The sequence below is a fragment of the Hemicordylus capensis genome, chromosome 4 (genome assembly GCF_027244095.1).
Source record: "Hemicordylus capensis ecotype Gifberg chromosome 4, rHemCap1.1.pri, whole genome shotgun sequence".
NCBI classification, from domain to species: Eukaryota; Metazoa; Chordata; class Lepidosauria; order Squamata; family Cordylidae; genus Hemicordylus; species Hemicordylus capensis.
The window spans coordinates 73,069,392-73,085,707 of NC_069660.1; the positions used below are offsets into that span (position 1 = coordinate 73,069,392).

Here is a 16,316-nt window from a genome sequence, read left to right on the forward strand (position 1 = left end):
CCACCTTTGGAACTGCCTGTCTTGGACCATGTTACATGCCTCTAGCCCCTTTACCTGTCACTCCTGGAAACTGACCTGCCCCTGGCCTGGATGGCACCACTTGCCTCTGGCTCTTTGGACAGCCAGCCAGTAGATCATGAAACTTGACTGTTGGTGTCCGACTTTGCTGCTGGGGCCTGGCAAAGTAGCTTCTTCAACACTTTGTTCTTTACAGAGTTAGCCTGATCAGGATTGTGAGTTTAGAAACTGTCTTAATACAGTTCTTTAAATGAATGAAGACTTTTCAAACACTTGGGCTTTTTATGAGCTAGCAAGCCTATATTGGGGGATAGGGCAAGGCAATCTCTCATCTCTGTGCTGAAAAACCATTCAAAACAGTTTACCTAAAGCAATCATGTTCTGCAAAAAGCACCCCAATCTTAACATAAGCTAGCTACCATCTATATAAAAGGCTCTGGTGTTTGGGGGATTGAATTCACTGAAGCCGAGCATGTGGTCTCTAAATAAGTGCCTTGGAGTTATTAGAGGTATACCCAAGAAGGTGAATTCATAAGAACAAAAGTGTAGTTATGCACATAACATTACTATTCAGAAGGTAGAGCATAGCAAGGAACCCGTGAACTAAAATAAGCTGCCGTCTGCTTATTTTATTATATATCCTCCAAACTCCAGATTTAAACTGCTAGAAGCCAGAGTACTCCTAGTGCCTCAAATTTATGAGATGTTTGGCATCCTGGAGCAGTGGAGGTGGGGGCGGGGGGGGGGAGAGAAGAGAGGAAGGCTCTTTTTCACATTTAGCACCCAACATAGACATGTTTAGCCACAAGGCTTAATTTTCAGATAATAGCAAAGCAATTTTAATTATGAAAAAAATTTCAACTTTCCATTCTCAATATTGGAAACTTCCATTTTTGCAAGCCATGTGATCCATAGCGACAGTACCACAATTACAGCAGTCAAAAAAGTTTTACTAAGATGGCAGGACAATTAGAATGAAATCCAGGCACAGGGATCCTTAGAGACTGAATTGCTGATAAAGCTGTTATCTATGTAAAGGCCCCACATCCAAGAAAGAGATGAAATTTTGTAAATACCGAGTCTGATGTATACCAGTGTGAACCTGCCTATGTAATGCATAACAGCTGTACCTATTTTCTTAATAAACATTTTAAAAAGAATTGCTGATAAAATCCACAAAACTGTATTGCAGTCAGCAAATAAATGCTCATCTACTTTTGCCTGAAGTTTGTTTGCACTATGCCACCTAATGGCGCAGCAGGAAAGTAACTTGCCTAGGGAGCAAGAGGTTGCTGGTTCGAATCCCCGCTGGTATTTTTCCCAAACTATGGGAAACACCTGTATTTGGCAGCAGTGATATAGGAAGATGCTGAAAGGCATCATCTCATACTGCTTGGGAGATGGCAATGGTAAACCCCTCCTGTATTCTACCAAAAACAACCACAGGGCTCTCTGGTTGTCAGGAGTCGACATCGACTCGACGGCACAACTTTTACTTTATACCATTAAACCAAGACTTAAGTTGTGGAAGTGGCCCTGCTTTGTGTTCTGTCTTGTGCTGAGGTTTCATGTGTTTTAACTCAGTTACCCATAATACTGCAGCCAGAATTCTTCTCTCTCTCAATCTAGGAGAGCTAACTGCCAGCCCCACCAACACAATTTGGTTTTGTACTGGTAGCATTTAAGCCTTGTTTGCACTCATCTAAGATTACGGGGAAATGTTTATTTTACTCCTTTCAGAGATGGCAGAGGACTGTGAAATGAAAAGTGAGGGATCACAAATGATTAAATTTGCAGAGCTGCATTTTCCCACCTCAGTTACCAATCATATCCCCAACACCTTCCTGTCTGGCACTAAATATTGTGTAAGATGATTGAACCTCAGCATGCCTATGAGGTAGTTTGAAAGTAGAACACAAAAACCCACATCATGTTTGAAGAAAGGAATATGAATGTCACTCTCAACAAAGCCACTTTATTCTACACCAACAGCGGCACCCAGGGTCAAACAAAGGTGCAGTCTCAAGAGATAAAACCCACAATACCATCTCTCCTCTAGTGGTTAGTATCAGTAGCTTCTGAAGACAAGCAATAGGGAACTGATGTCTGGGTCCACTCATCCTCACAAGGGGTGATGTTCTCACCACTGCAGACATAAAAGAGATCAGACTAATATACTTAATAAAATCCCTGTCACTTAAAAACTTAATTGTACAGTAGCTGTCAAAAGCCAGTCCAAATAAGATGTTTTCCCAACACTTCTGGAAAGTGCCCAAGCATTGGTAAGCTTAAAGAAGATTCCCAAATGGTGATGCAGCCACCAAACATACCAGTATCTGCTTCCCATCTAAACTTGCTATATGAATGGAATCATCAGGAGGGCCTTCTTAGCATATCGAAGATGCATCCTCATATTTCATTATTAAGGGTAAGGACAAGACATACATTTAAGCACTGTTTGTTTAATGGGGGGGGTGGAGATAAAAATAAAAATGCCCATCAGTCAAATGGTAGGAAGTGCCATGAACAATTCATCAGTCATTTATTAGTGGTCAGTCATTAGGGCCAGGGGCAGCTCCTCCATGAGGTGAGCCAAGGCAATCGCCTCATGCATGCTTTTGGGGAGCCTATTTTGGGGTGGCACAATGCACCTGTGCTGCCTCTCTACCCCGCCTCCTGGCCCCAGCAGCAGCAGGAAACTGATGTAACTCCACCCCTGCCTCCCAAGCCCTGAGGCCACTCTCTGAGCACCACCGCATGATCGGAGGGAGGCTGCCTAGGCTCTCCATACTGCCTCACTAATAAGTCAATGGCAGCCACTCTCTCCTGCCACCACCAGCTTCCCAGCTAAGTGGCATGGAGAGCCCAGGCAACCTACCTCCAGGTGCACAGCAATCTACCCAGCAAAAATGCAGTGAGTGGTGCCCAGGCTTGAGAGATGGGAGTAGGGTGGGGCTAATGAGGAGGCAGGATTATATTGGCTCTACCTGGGGGTGGGGCCAGCAGCATTATTTTTGTTGGCCTTGGGAACAAAAAAGTATCAAGCCACCATTGGCTAGGGTCAGTGATGGCTGGTGAAGTCTGAAGTTAGTGGGGCCAATTTGGGTTTTTTGTCCCCCGCCCACTGCAAGTGTTTACACAATCTATATTAAATGTGCCACTGTATATATTTTTTGGAAGTTTGATTATTTACCATATTTATATAAAGTCATTATTGGATTTTTGAGATTATCATTGTTGTTTGTGAATCTAAATAATATTGTACTTGTGTTTTATCTTATGCCACTAAGAGACACTTTTCTTTTCTTTTTTCTTTTTTTGAGTTGGGGGTAACACACTTTTGGTTAACCACTGTATACCAATGAGAAGCCCTTGAAGATTCAAAGAGTAGTACTGTAATTTTCGGTAGAAACGCCGTGGCGGGTACATTTGTAAAAGTTGTTTAAAGGCACCTGTGGTGTTTACTCCGGATGCAGTGTTTACTCGCAAATAGAGGCAAAGGAGGCTGCCCGGAGGCAGACAATGGGGCACAACAACTTCGGCAAGGCCAGGCTCAGCAGTCCGTTTTAAGAAGGAGGAGTGGAAAGGGAGCAAGGAAGGTCGAAGAGTCCATTTTAAGGTGGCGCACTGCAGGCCATGGAGGAGGAGGGGTGGAAGAGGAGCAAGCTGGGGGAAGAGGAAGTGGGCAGTGGCGGTGGCAGCAGCAAAAGAGCCAGCCTGGCTTTCCCCACTGAGAAGGAGGTATGGCGGCAGCACAGCAGGGCCCTCCAACTGATGAGAGGCTCCACACTGCAGAGAGGGCCTCGAAGCAACAGAGTTCCTCCCCCACCTTTTCTTGGCCTTATTTAATTGGTTTAAGCTGCAGCGTTTACGGCAATGTGGCGTTTCCGAAAAAATCCAGCCTTTTCCCACTAAGTGCAGCATTTACGCCAATGCGGCATAAATTATGGTAGTATAGCCTCTGCATTAGCTTAGTAGGCAGCCAGCTGATATCATTTAACTCCATTTCCCCAACTAACCTACTTTACAGTACTTTTATCATGGTTCATGAAATTGTATCTCAAACATTATATAAATGCTATTATTCACCATATTGAACACCCGTTCCCATATTTCCCAAAGATAAAGTCTCTCCTACAGTACATACAAATACAAAAAGAGACACAATAGAGGGCAGCTTCCTATGGTCTCTAACACCCTCCTCAAGGATCCAGAATTCCCTTACTGGCAGGTCCATCTCTCTCTCTCTCTCCCTCTCACACAAAGACCAATTTAGCACAGTTCAGAGGATATAAACATGGATTAGACAAATCCATAGAGAAAGAGAGGTCTATCGCTAGCTGTTAGTCATGATGGCTACAATGTGAACCATCCAGATTCAGGGGCAGTATAGCTCTGAATACCACTAAGTGTGGTCAAGAAGTTATTCAGATTTTCAGACAAGTGGACAACTACAACTTCTTCCTCACAAAAAATTAGATTAGGATTACCCTGTCAAAAAATCTATCAAGATGGAAAAAACACCAAATTGCTGACAATATAGGCAAATACATATTGACCACCAATCTGATTTCAAACCATACCTGGGATTTACCCCATTTTTTTAGGATTTAAGAACAAGCAAGCACCTTAAGGTGAGGATTATAAATTGAACAGTAATTGTAGACAAGCCTTGTAATGATTTTCAGAGCATTTAGCAGTGTCTGAGGAAGTTGATGTAAGAGACTGGCTGTGAATCAGGACTTTCCTGGCTTGAATCTTATTTGTCTCTTTCACAAATCCACTAGGTGGCCTTAGGCACACCACTTCCCTCTCAGTCTCAATTCTCCGGCTTCAGTGTGGGGATAAGAATGCCTACCTTACTGGGTTGTTGGAAGGACTACATCAAGATAATATACATGAAAGCACTTTACAAATGCTTAGTAGCAGCAGCAGCTACTAAGAGAGGAGATCTGGTCTTGCGGTGGCAAGCATGACTTTTCCCCTTAGCTAAGCATGGTCGGCCCCAGTTGCATATGAATGGGAGACTGGATGTGTGAGCACTGTAAGATATTCTCCTTAGGGGATGGAGCTGCTCTGGGAAGAGCAGAAGGTTCCAAGTTTCCTCCCTGGCATTTCCAAGATAAGGTTGAGGGAGGTTCCTGCCTGCAACCTTGGAGAAGCCGTTGCTAGTCTGTGTAGACAATACTGAGCTAGAGAGACCAATGGTCTGACTCAGTATATGGCAGCTTCCTATGTTCCAACAGTTTTTCTGAATTTCTCATGGAAGTTTCTATTCCCTCCTCCTAAAACCACTGGCCTCAAGCGCTGTTACCAGCTTTTCATTTTTTAAAGAAAGGAAAAAAATCTAGTGTAGAAAAGTTGCCAAGCTATATTTTAATATTATGCAACCATGTCTTCTTGTCATATAAACAAACATAGAATGGAGTGTGATGCAAGAGGCAAAATCCCACAGGTGTGTGATCCCACTTTAGAAGTCAAGTGAGATCCCAAAAAACCACGTATACAGTATGTCTAATAAGCCCCACCTAAAAAGCTATACAATTAATGCCAAGTTGGTGGGGAGGTCTTTTTTACAACTAATACCTCTGTAAATGCCCCAAACATGAAACTGTCCACACTTGATAGCAATAAATATCACCTTGAAATAGATGTGGTTACTGTTGAAGCCAATTGTCCTAGTATCTTATTCCCTGTTCTAAGACAACACAAAAAGCCTGTTTTAGTGGCTGTGCCAGGGTGTAACCAGATCTATCCATCTGAAGGGTGGTACGATCACTGCTTATTCATCTCTTACTGAGCTCTCTTGCCAACGCGAAGGCCAATTGAAGATAGGTGACTGAAGCGGTAACATCAATAAGTACAAGTAGTATAGCATGTATAAAACACCTGAGACATTAAATGGATGTGGGAGTAGACCACTAGCATACCACAGTAAATGAACACAACCTGATATTACTGTAATGTCCATGTTGCATTTCCACCCTTTCTCCAAGGAGTGCAGATCAGCATACCAGGTGTGGAAAGAAAAAGTTGAAGAGGTTTGCAAAGCTATTTCCACAGCTACTAAGGGTCCCCAACCACCCGCTCCTGGAGGGCAGCTTTTAACCTAGATTCATGGAGAGCCCTTGCATCTTTGGTGAACTTCTAGCACTGTGGGCAGGTTTCAACACTATAGTCTTTGCCCAGATTTGATACAGATGGCGAATGATTGGGCAAATGTCACCATACTTTGCATGCTGTTTGAAGATTCCATGCTGTGCCTGAAAGAGTTTCTGAAATTAGAAAGTTGATCCTCACCCCAGAGATCAGGGAGTAGGGGGTCAGAGTGCAAAAGAAGAGAAGGGCTTTCTTTCACAGATTGTTCTGTTTCATCAATGAAAAAACATTCCAGCTCTAAAGAGAGAACCTGGAGCTTTCATTCTGCCTCAGGAGAAGAAAAATAAAATAAACTGAGTTGGCAAAGCACGCGCCCTCATGCCTTGACCAAAGCAACTGGCACTCAAACCATCAGTGGAGTGTAAAACACCCTTACCTTTGACTAAGCTTTGAAAGATTCTGCTATTCGGCCTGTATATGCACAAATTCCTTAGGAGGAACTGCACAGAGATCCACTCAGAGCAGGTAATTACAGCTGTTTTACTAAGGCTTCATTAAGAAACTGGAATTCATGAATATCTCAGAGAACACCATCCTGGCAACTATGTATTTAGAGGCTCGATACACCAACACACCCAAAGACTGACAGCAAGCTGTCAGGGATATTATATCTGATAATAAAACTAAACATCTGCCTACCAAGCATTGCCACATCTGCCTACCAAGTATTGTTCTCACTCACAATTATTTCAGATTTGGGGACAGCTTGTATTTTCAGATCAGTTGCACTGTCATGGGAACTCGCATGGTTTTACAGTCTGATAGCACATTCACAGGGCTGGCTTACAATCAAATTAAATGTTACTTAAAGCAGCACTATACAACCATGTACTAGCTTTTTCTTGGTTAAATAGTACACACAGGGAGCCCAGTCTGGATTGGGCCTATAGTTAGGTTATCTTATCTGCTGTCTCTTGTCAGTCTTTACAAAAATAATAATTCTGATTAAGGCTTTTAAATTGTTGTTTTTAATGATTGTTTTTTGTAAGTCACTTTGAGAGAGAGAGCATGGTATAAATGTTTCAATTAATAAATTAAAGATGGGCATTTGCATCTACATTTGGCATGTAGACCAAACCTTTGTAGACCAAGCGGGAACAATTATTTCCATGGAGCCAGTTGGGAATGTTACATTGCTTTTCAATTTTACATTAGAGTTTCTAAAAGAAAACAAATACACGCACATTACCAGCTTATGAAATCCTGCAATGTGTTTCACATCAACAGCGCCATAGCATATGCCACCCCTGGTAATTGTAGTTAATATTAGATGGATTGCCAAGTTTTACTTTCAAAGCTGAATTATCTATATAATCTATATAATTAATTCTCTTAGCCAGCATGCATGTCCTGAATTTGCAGCAGAACTCTCGCAACACATTGCTAGAGTTCCGGCCTTGGGCGAGAGTTGAGGAGAAAGGAAAAATGGAGGCGGCGGCAACAGTGGGCCGCAAAATGGCCAGAGGGGGTGGTAGTGGGATGGCCTGGCCTGGCCAGGCCATCCTGGGTGAGGAGAAGGAGGCGGCCTCGGCTGGCCACTGGGAGGCGGTGCAGGACGGCCTGGCCTGGCTGTCCCGGGTAAGGAGGCGATGGCCTCGGCCTGGCCAGGCCAGGCTATCCTGTCCCGGGTGAGGAGGAGGCGGAGGCAGCCCGGCTGCCGGGAACAGGAGATAGTGGCAGAACGGCCAGACACAGGCGAGGGGAGAGAAGGAGCGCTGGTGAGAGGGCAAGGGGGTGGGGAAGCGAGTGGGGCAGCCTGTGGCGAGAGTGGGGCAGGGGGGCAAGAGAGAGTGGGACAGGATGGGGGGGGCAGCCGGCCCCAAAGAGTGCACAGATGCTCTGTGCAGGTTGGCTAGTTAAACATAATTCGCCAAGAAACTGTGACAATAATAATGTTGTACATTCCACACTTTCCTAAGCAGTGAGAAATCCAGAGATAGCACTAGAGCCGGGTTTCTTAACCTTGGGTCCCCAGAGGTTGTTGGACTACAACTCCTATCATACCCAGACACAAAGACCATGGCTGGGGGTGATGGGAGTTATAGTCTAACAGCCTCTTTTTCAAGAAGCACAGAAGCATATTTGCATCAGTTTTTAGACAGAACTGCACCCCAAGTATGCCTCAGTATGAACTGGCTCCAGCTAAAAACTCTCTTTGCCTGTCTGCTCCTTCCATTAGAGGGCATCACCTTCCAATGGCAGAGATTTCCAGCTGGTTTAAGTTTAGCCCTTGACTGTCATTAGCTGTCAGATGACAGGCCAATTTAGAGTAAACTAAACACCCAAACCCATACCACCAGCTTTTCGACAGAACACATACACTGTAGTAGCTTAAAAAAAAAATTAAATACTAATACCTCTACAAAGCAAAATGGTGTTAACCTCTACTCACAGAGGTTAACTCAGTGACTCTCAGACATTTCAGGGGAGTGGCATGTCACACTTGTTTCCATTAAGTCTTTTCACAACTTTAAAAAACAAATCCACACCACTTACTCAAGGCCCACCAGTTCAAATAACAGAATTGGGAATGGGTTAGAGGCCATTCCTATTAATTCTCAGCCTAGATCATGCTAAAGCAGCTGGAATTAGAACCCTGCAGACCTCAACATATAGTCTCCCAAATGCTAAGTAAATACAGTTAAGCCCTTATATCACCAGTAAGCAGTAGGTCAGCCTTTTACTACAATGCCCTAGCCACCAGCTTATCCCCACCCTTTTAGCAGTATAATAAAACCGCGAAAAACAGCAACTCACCCAAAGGAGAATTCAGCAGCTGACCAGCCTGTGGAGAGAACTCTTTGCTCAATAAATGCCAGCAGCATCTGAAGGGAACATGTGAGTTTGTGTACTACTCTAGTGCTCCACCTCTGCAAATACCACCTGCTCTGGTTGTTTATGGAAATGCTGGCCAAGAAAATAGGCCAGCCTCCGCTTCATGACTGCACTCAAATTCTTTGCCCTTTCTCAGTACAGTTTTAGAACAGGGTTGGATGTGAAGAGCTGCTGGGGGGGCGGGGGGGGGAGAGCACAACTGAATATCCAATGGTGGCATTACTGCCAATTAGTCAGACACATGTGATGATAGTGCAGGAACCTTCCTCTTTTGATTGGAGGCAACAAGTTTCCCAGAGTGATTCACAGCTTGCGTGCATGCTTTGCGTTTTCCCCCCTCTTCAGGTTTACACACTTCCCAAAGAGAGCCTTTGACACAGAAATCACAGACTTAAAGCTGACTACAGCTGCTCTTTCGCCATGGACGTGAGGTAGACATTGCACCACACCCTGCTGATATACCAAACCTCAGTAAGGCAGAGGGGACAAGCATAGAGGTTTCAAACAAGCCCTTTGGACTCCTCTGTTTCAGATAGGTTCTTTAAGGCTTTCTTTAACTTTTCAACAATGACAAATATGAAACCAGAAGAAAGGGAACCAGACCAATGATTGAAAATGCAAACCACATTGTATTGTACCAAGAGAATTCATCACACACACCCAACACCTTTCCCTGAAAAGGTTCCTGACACTTATGGACAAAAATATTTCAACTACAAGACAGCTCTGACCACCTTCTAATCCACTGCCTTCTAAATGCTGCCTGCCCAGTCCTTAAAATGAACTGCATAATCTGGGTAGATTTTAAGAGACAATAGGTTTGTGTACACACAGAGGCAGAGGGTCTATAAGAATCTCTCCAGTGTCCCAATTTTACTATTACATAATCTCTTACCAAGGATCTTGTAGGCAAGTCTCCAGACCACTCTTTTCTGTTTCCATATCAGAAAAAGAACTAATCTAGATGCCTCAGTGAGGGTAAGTCTGGCTATTCCTCCGTGGCTGATTTTGCAGCTGAGCAACTGCAACAAATAATTTTGGGCACAATCCAGCCTCTTCCAGTGGGGATGAGTAGAGCAGGTGTCCACCTGCACCAGCCAAACCCATGAGGGAAGGGGTCCCTAGAATAGTTACATGTCCCCCTTTATTCACCAAACTGAGAACAGATGGAAAGAACCTAGCTGCACATCTGTTGCACGAGCTGGGAGATTCCAGTATGCATCTCAAGCCAGCTTCTTCCCCCTGCCTCAACACTAGTAAGCAAAATGGGGATTCTGTCCCTAGCAGGATTTATCCCCCACTGTCATATGTTTGTTCCAACTGCAGCCTCTGTATAGCCTGCACACAGATACATTAGGCTGGCTGGAGCTTGCAGGAACAGATGCCGTGAGAGGTTAGAGAGGGATTCACGTTACTACTCCACAGGAGTACTTAACTGAGGGCAGGATCATGTCCTCTATACACTTGTTATAGGGCTAGGCACGGTTAATATGCATCTTTAAAAGGATCTTGTATTATAATCACTATTTACAATCAATCCAATGTATTTGTAGCAACCCAAGTGAATTTTGAAACTCATAGCTCATGTTACAATTCAAAGGGCAGCACTATATTAATACATTGTGTTAGCGTTTCAAGAAGAAAGCAGCCTAGTCAATCCATGGGCACCATACAATGCCAGTTTATGGCAACTGGTTCAAGGATGTTGCTGTACTCACTACGCCCTCGTTTCACTACTGAAGAGATGACCAGTAAAAAGGAGGAGATGCCTGAATGATGCACTCCCTCTCCAAGGAAAACAGGCTGCATCGGTTTCTTACCGTGCATGCTGCAGCTGTGATAGGAAGCTGCAATGTGGAGGAGGCATCAGTTCATACCTGGACTGGGGCCTCCTCCACACTGCAGCTGGAGATCAGGGATTTTGTACCAGCACAGCAGCCTCCTGTCTGTGAGCAGAGGGAGTGATCGATGCACAGCAACTTGTTTCCACATGGATGTGAAATTCTTGAGGGATTGGAGCCAACAAATATTTTTTTTTTAAAAAAAGATACACGTTTATTCCATGCTAGCAGTCATGAAGGTTATAATTCCTTTCTTCTAATTTAACACCTCAACTTTAGCACAGATATAATTTCCCCACACGTGAAGACTAAGTTCAACTATAGCATGGATCGGCAACTTTTCAGAAGTGATGTATCAAGTTTTCATTTGCCACACCCCTTCTGGAGCCACACTGCTACTGCAGCAGCCCTCATTGTGGCCAGATGTTCCCCTGTCTGTTCCCTGGACAAAAATATCCTGCACTGCTGCGAAAATATCCCAGCCAGCCCAGCATGGCCTATTACCCTGCAGCTCACCCTCTTGCTAGGGATGTACATGAACCGTCAGATGGCTGGTGGGAGGAGGGTACCTTTAAGGAGCAGGAAGGGTGCTCTTACTAGGGGTGTGCACGGAACCGCCAACTGCAGTCTGGCACTGGGGTGGGGGGTAGCTTTAAGAGCGGCGGGAGGGTTTACTTAGCCTTCCCGCCGCTTTCCCGCTATGGCGCCGTAATTCTAAGAGTAATTGGGGCGGCAGGATACCTCCCTGCCGCCCCTTCCCCGCTGTTGCCAGAAAAACTCCCAGGAATGCTTTGTGCACGTGCACATCACAGAGACATCGTGCGCGCGCTTCACGTCTCTGTGACGTGTGTGCGCGCGCAGAGGACTCCTGGGAGTTTTTTCTGGCAACAGTGGGGAAGGGGCGGCAGGGAGGTATCCTACCGCCCCAATTACTCTTAGAATTACAGCGCCAGAGCAGGAAAGCGGCGGGAGGGGTAAGTAAACCCTCCCGCCACTCTTAAAGCTACCCCCCCACCCGAACCGCCCAGGTCCGGACCGGTCCGAAAGCTTTTTCAATGGCCTCCGGACCGGTCCAGGCCCATCCCTAGCTCTTACCCCCCCCCATGTTTCCCTCACCGGCACTGTGCCAAAAATCACTGGCACGGGGCGGCAGTGTAACCACTTGCCACCCCAGTCTGCGTCAGACCGGAAGCGGCCAGCGCACATGCACACGTCGGCTTAAGGCGGGGTAAAAGTACCCTCTTTGTTTCTTAAAGATAACCCCCACCACCACCGAACTGGTTTGGAGGTTCGGAAAAGGAGCTCCAAACCAGTTCGTGCACATCCCTACCTCTTGCTGCTTTCTCTTGATTGGCTTAGGGGGCAGCCTTTCCCTTCACTCCCTCCTGCTTTGGAAGAGGCTGAGGCGCCTGAGCATTCTGGCCCAACCGCACTTTAGCTCTCACCAACCTGGCAGCGGCTGCTGCTAATGTGCTCCATTGGCTCTCGTGTTCTGATTAGCTTAGCTGCTTGTCTGCCGCCACCACCCCACCATTTGCACTGCACACCTCGATGACCAGAGTGGCAAATGGGGAGAGGAAAAGGGGCCAAGCTGGCTGGAACATGAGAGTACAGAAGAGGCAACGGTCAGGCTGGTGAGAGCTAAAGCACAACTGGGCCAAACTGCTCAGGAAGCTCTGCCTCTTCCACAGCAGGAAGGGACGAAGGGAAACGCAAAGGCCCAGCTGGCCCCTAAGCCGATCAAGAGACAGCAGCAAAAGCAAAAGCTGCAGGCGGGTATGGAGAAGGACAGACTATGGCAAGCTGGCTGGGTAGGGAGAAAGAGGAGTGATCAGAAGAGTGGAAAGGAAAAGGCCCCCCAGCAATGTAGGATTATTATTTTTTGGCCACAAAAAAGATATTTATTTATTTGTTTATTATTAAAAATTTTATACCACCCTTCCAAAAGGCTCAGGGCAGTTTACATTAAAACACCATTAAAATCAATTAACAATTAAAACAGAAATTAGAATACTGCATAAAATAATAATTAACCATTAAAACATCATAAAACACCAATTAAATAGCCAAAAAATTTAAAAACAAGTTTTAAAAAGCTGAAAAAGCTTGGTTGAAGAGATGTGTTTTCAGAAGTTTCTTAAAAGTTGCCAGAGATGCAGAGGCTCGTATCTTAGTAGGGAGCGCATTCCACAATCTCGGGGCAGCAGCTGAGAAGGCCCGTCCCTGTGTAGCCACCAAACAAGTTGGTGGTAGCTAGAGACGGACCTCCTCAAGTGACCTCAACGGCCAGTGGGGCTCATAGCAAAGAAGACGCTCTCTTAAATACCCAGAGCCTAAGCCGTTTAGGGCTTTATAAGTTATAACTAGCACTTTGTATTTTTGCCCGGAAACCTATTGGCAGCCAATGTAGCTCCATCAACAGAGGAGTAATGTGGTTTCTCCAAGATGACCCAGAGACCAACCTGGCTGCCTCATTCTGAACCAACTGAAGTTTCCAGACTACATACAAAGGCAGCCCCACATACAGCGCATTACAGAAGTCAAGTCTGGAGGTTATCAACAAATGTACCACTGTTTTGAGGTCATTGGTCTTGAGAAACGGGCACAGCTGGTGTATCAGCCGGAGCTGATAGAAAGCACTTCTGGCCACCGCCTCAACCTGAGAAACCAGGGAGAGGTGTGAATCCAGAAGTACTCCCAGACTGCGAACCTAGATAGGGAAACTTCCAGTTACAACAGGGACTGCTGATGCAGGGGCACAGCTCCAGGCGAGATGCCGTACTGGCCCAGCATCCTCCAATGCTTTGGGCAGTGGGAGTGGCATGGATAGCTATGTGTGCCACTCAAAATCATTTTGCATGCCACTTCTGGCACACATGCCATGGTGGATGACCTCAGAATGATAAGAAATAAATCTCCTTTCCCAACACTGTGCAATAAGTAGCCTTGGTACCACCAGAAAGTTAATGTTAAACTCATATTTACTTTAAATCACTAAGTTATCTTTGGGACAATGGGAAATACAATCTCTAAAATATCCTTATATGGTTATAACATTGTAAAAAGTCACTATTTACTATATTTGCATTCCAACAAGGGAGCTCAGAATGGTGTCTTAGTGCTACAACTCTGCTGTATATGACAGGCTAAGAGACGTTCTTGCCTAAGACCATCCATTCAAATTATACCCCTTTGTCCTCATGTTATAAGTAAAAACAAAACAAAAATGACTTCTGAAGTTTTGAGTTCATATCCACAGATACAGGAAAAAAACCATGGGGGTTTTAGTTGTTGAAATGTTATTAATGAGTTTTTTAGAATGATGCTTTGCTGTTGCTTTCTCATTCATTGTGCAACCACCATGTGAGACAGTTAATTATGGCTACCATTTCATGGTGGAGTATGAAGACAGATATGCTGAATTGCCCAAGCCCATCCAAAGAGCTCATGATTCGGAAAGGATCTAAAGCCAAGTCTCTCAGGTCCAAGGTCAAAACCCTCTCTGCTGGAGTACACTGGCTCTCATTAACTACAGGAAACATAGCACTGAGGAAAAACAAGAGTGATTTGATTAATTCTTTGGAAAGTAATTGAAACTCTTGGCTATATGCCATTTTGGCCTTCCATGTTTTATGGGGAAAACAAGGTAAACATATTGAAGATAGTTGGTGAAAAGAACTAGGAGAAATGGTTCTGAATGAACCCTTGGGGGATGGGGCTGTGGCGTAGTGGTAGAGCATATGAGTTGCACCCAGAAGGCCTGAGGTTCAATCTCTGGGATCTCCAAAGAGGGCTGGAAACTTCAGAAAGTCACTGCTAGTCAATTACAACCTAGACTACTATTACACATATTTATATACCACTGTTCAACAAAAGTTATCAAAGCAGTTTACATAGAAAAACAAACAAGATAGTTCCCTGTTCCAAAAGAGCTCACAATCTAAAAAGAAACATAAGAGAGAATCCAGCAACTACCACTGGAGGGATGCTGTGCTGGGGTTGGATGGGTACAGTTGCTCTCCTCCTGCTACAAGGCAACTTCGAAGGTTACGATACTCCACAAGCTAGCCAACAAGAGAATGAGACCAAATTATGCTTCCTTTCCTCCCTTGTCTTTCCTATTTCCAAATGTGACTTTTCCTCAACTAACCTTCAGCAATAACACAGCAAGCGGTATCCCATGAACAGAAAATAAATATCCCTTACTATCACAGTGTGAATGAGCTGGGAGAAGAAAGTAGTGTCATTCTCTCTAGAAAAAGATGAAAGGGGAGAGGGTTTTTGGTTTTTTTAAAACGCTCCATTTTCCTTTTTAACGAAATGCAGCCATGTCAGACTGCCAATTTGACTGCCAATTTCACTGGCATGAGGGAAAAGAATGTGTAACCCTTCACCCCATGCCATTTCCTGAGCAAAGCTGCTCTCTGTGTTCCACCACCCAACCCCTCCATGGGGCAAACAGCAAATGTGGTGAGAATTTCATCAGAAAAATAGCATGGGATGAAGAGTTAAAACCCAATCCTCATATGCCATTGCTTTGCTCCAATTGGAAGGATCCACCATCATCACAAGCTGGATTTGTTTTTGTTTTTTAAAAAACAACTTAAGTGTATATGTGAAATTGAATTTTTTTGGTCTCAGTTTGCATCACTTTATATTGAACTGCCGTTGCCGTTCTGTTTCCCCATTCACCCAGGTTGCAGAGATCTTTTTGGTGCTCGTCACAAATACAGCAGTTCAGTGCTATCTGCAAACCTGGCCACCTCACTGCTTACCTGTAATATTACCAGCTCAATTTTGAACAAGTAAAAAGGCACCAGCCCCAATACAGATTTTTAGGAACCCCATCAGAACTCCAGGAAACATAGTACCTGCCTCCTTTATTTCAGATAGAGTGTTAAAAGCAGTAATTATTTTAACACACTTCTGATTTCATACTAAAGTGCTGAACTGGCAATGTGGAAATGCCCTAAATATCTGTTCTGTTTTCAGAACAGCATAAACAAAACCACTAAGAATCTCTCTCATTCTTGAGAGGTTTTGTGAAGAGGGTGGAGAACCAAAAAAAATCTGGTAAAGCCAGGAAGACAGACACACGCACACACCCCAATGCACATTCTGTACCAAATATCTGCAGCCTAGCCTCAGACAAGGAAACCGGACATGCAAGGACAGGCAGCTACAGCACTTACAAACTACACTTCAATGTTTTACCTGCAGTTTAATTGAACAATATTTATAAGACAGCAGCTTGGAAAAAGTTCATGGACTATCTTACTACAAAGAGGACATCAACTGTCAGAGCTCAAGGCCCACTGTATTCCAGCAAACCACACTGCACCTCTAATGACTCATTCTTAAGCAGGGAGTGCCACAAGAAAAGAACAGGAGAGAGAATGAAGCACCAAAAAAATCAGTGGGAATCATTTATCAGAGTGCCACCCACAACTCTAAACCACACTT

The 16,316-nt window shown here is 44.6% G+C and overlaps 1 protein-coding gene across 5 annotated transcripts in view; it reads right to left on the minus strand.

Moving 5' to 3' along the window:
* Positions 1 to 16,316, minus strand: part of PPARD (peroxisome proliferator activated receptor delta) — a 74,754-nt gene that overhangs the window by 46,865 nt on the left and 11,573 nt on the right. The window contains exon 1 of one of the 5 annotated variants that reach the window (XM_053245203.1): positions 8,935 to 9,126. The exons of the other annotated variants lie outside the window; for them this stretch is intronic. The gene's annotated coding sequence lies outside the window, so the exon portion shown is untranslated. Of the gene's footprint in view, positions 1 to 8,934; positions 9,127 to 16,316 lie in introns of those variants that run through there. 5 annotated transcript variants of the gene reach the window in all.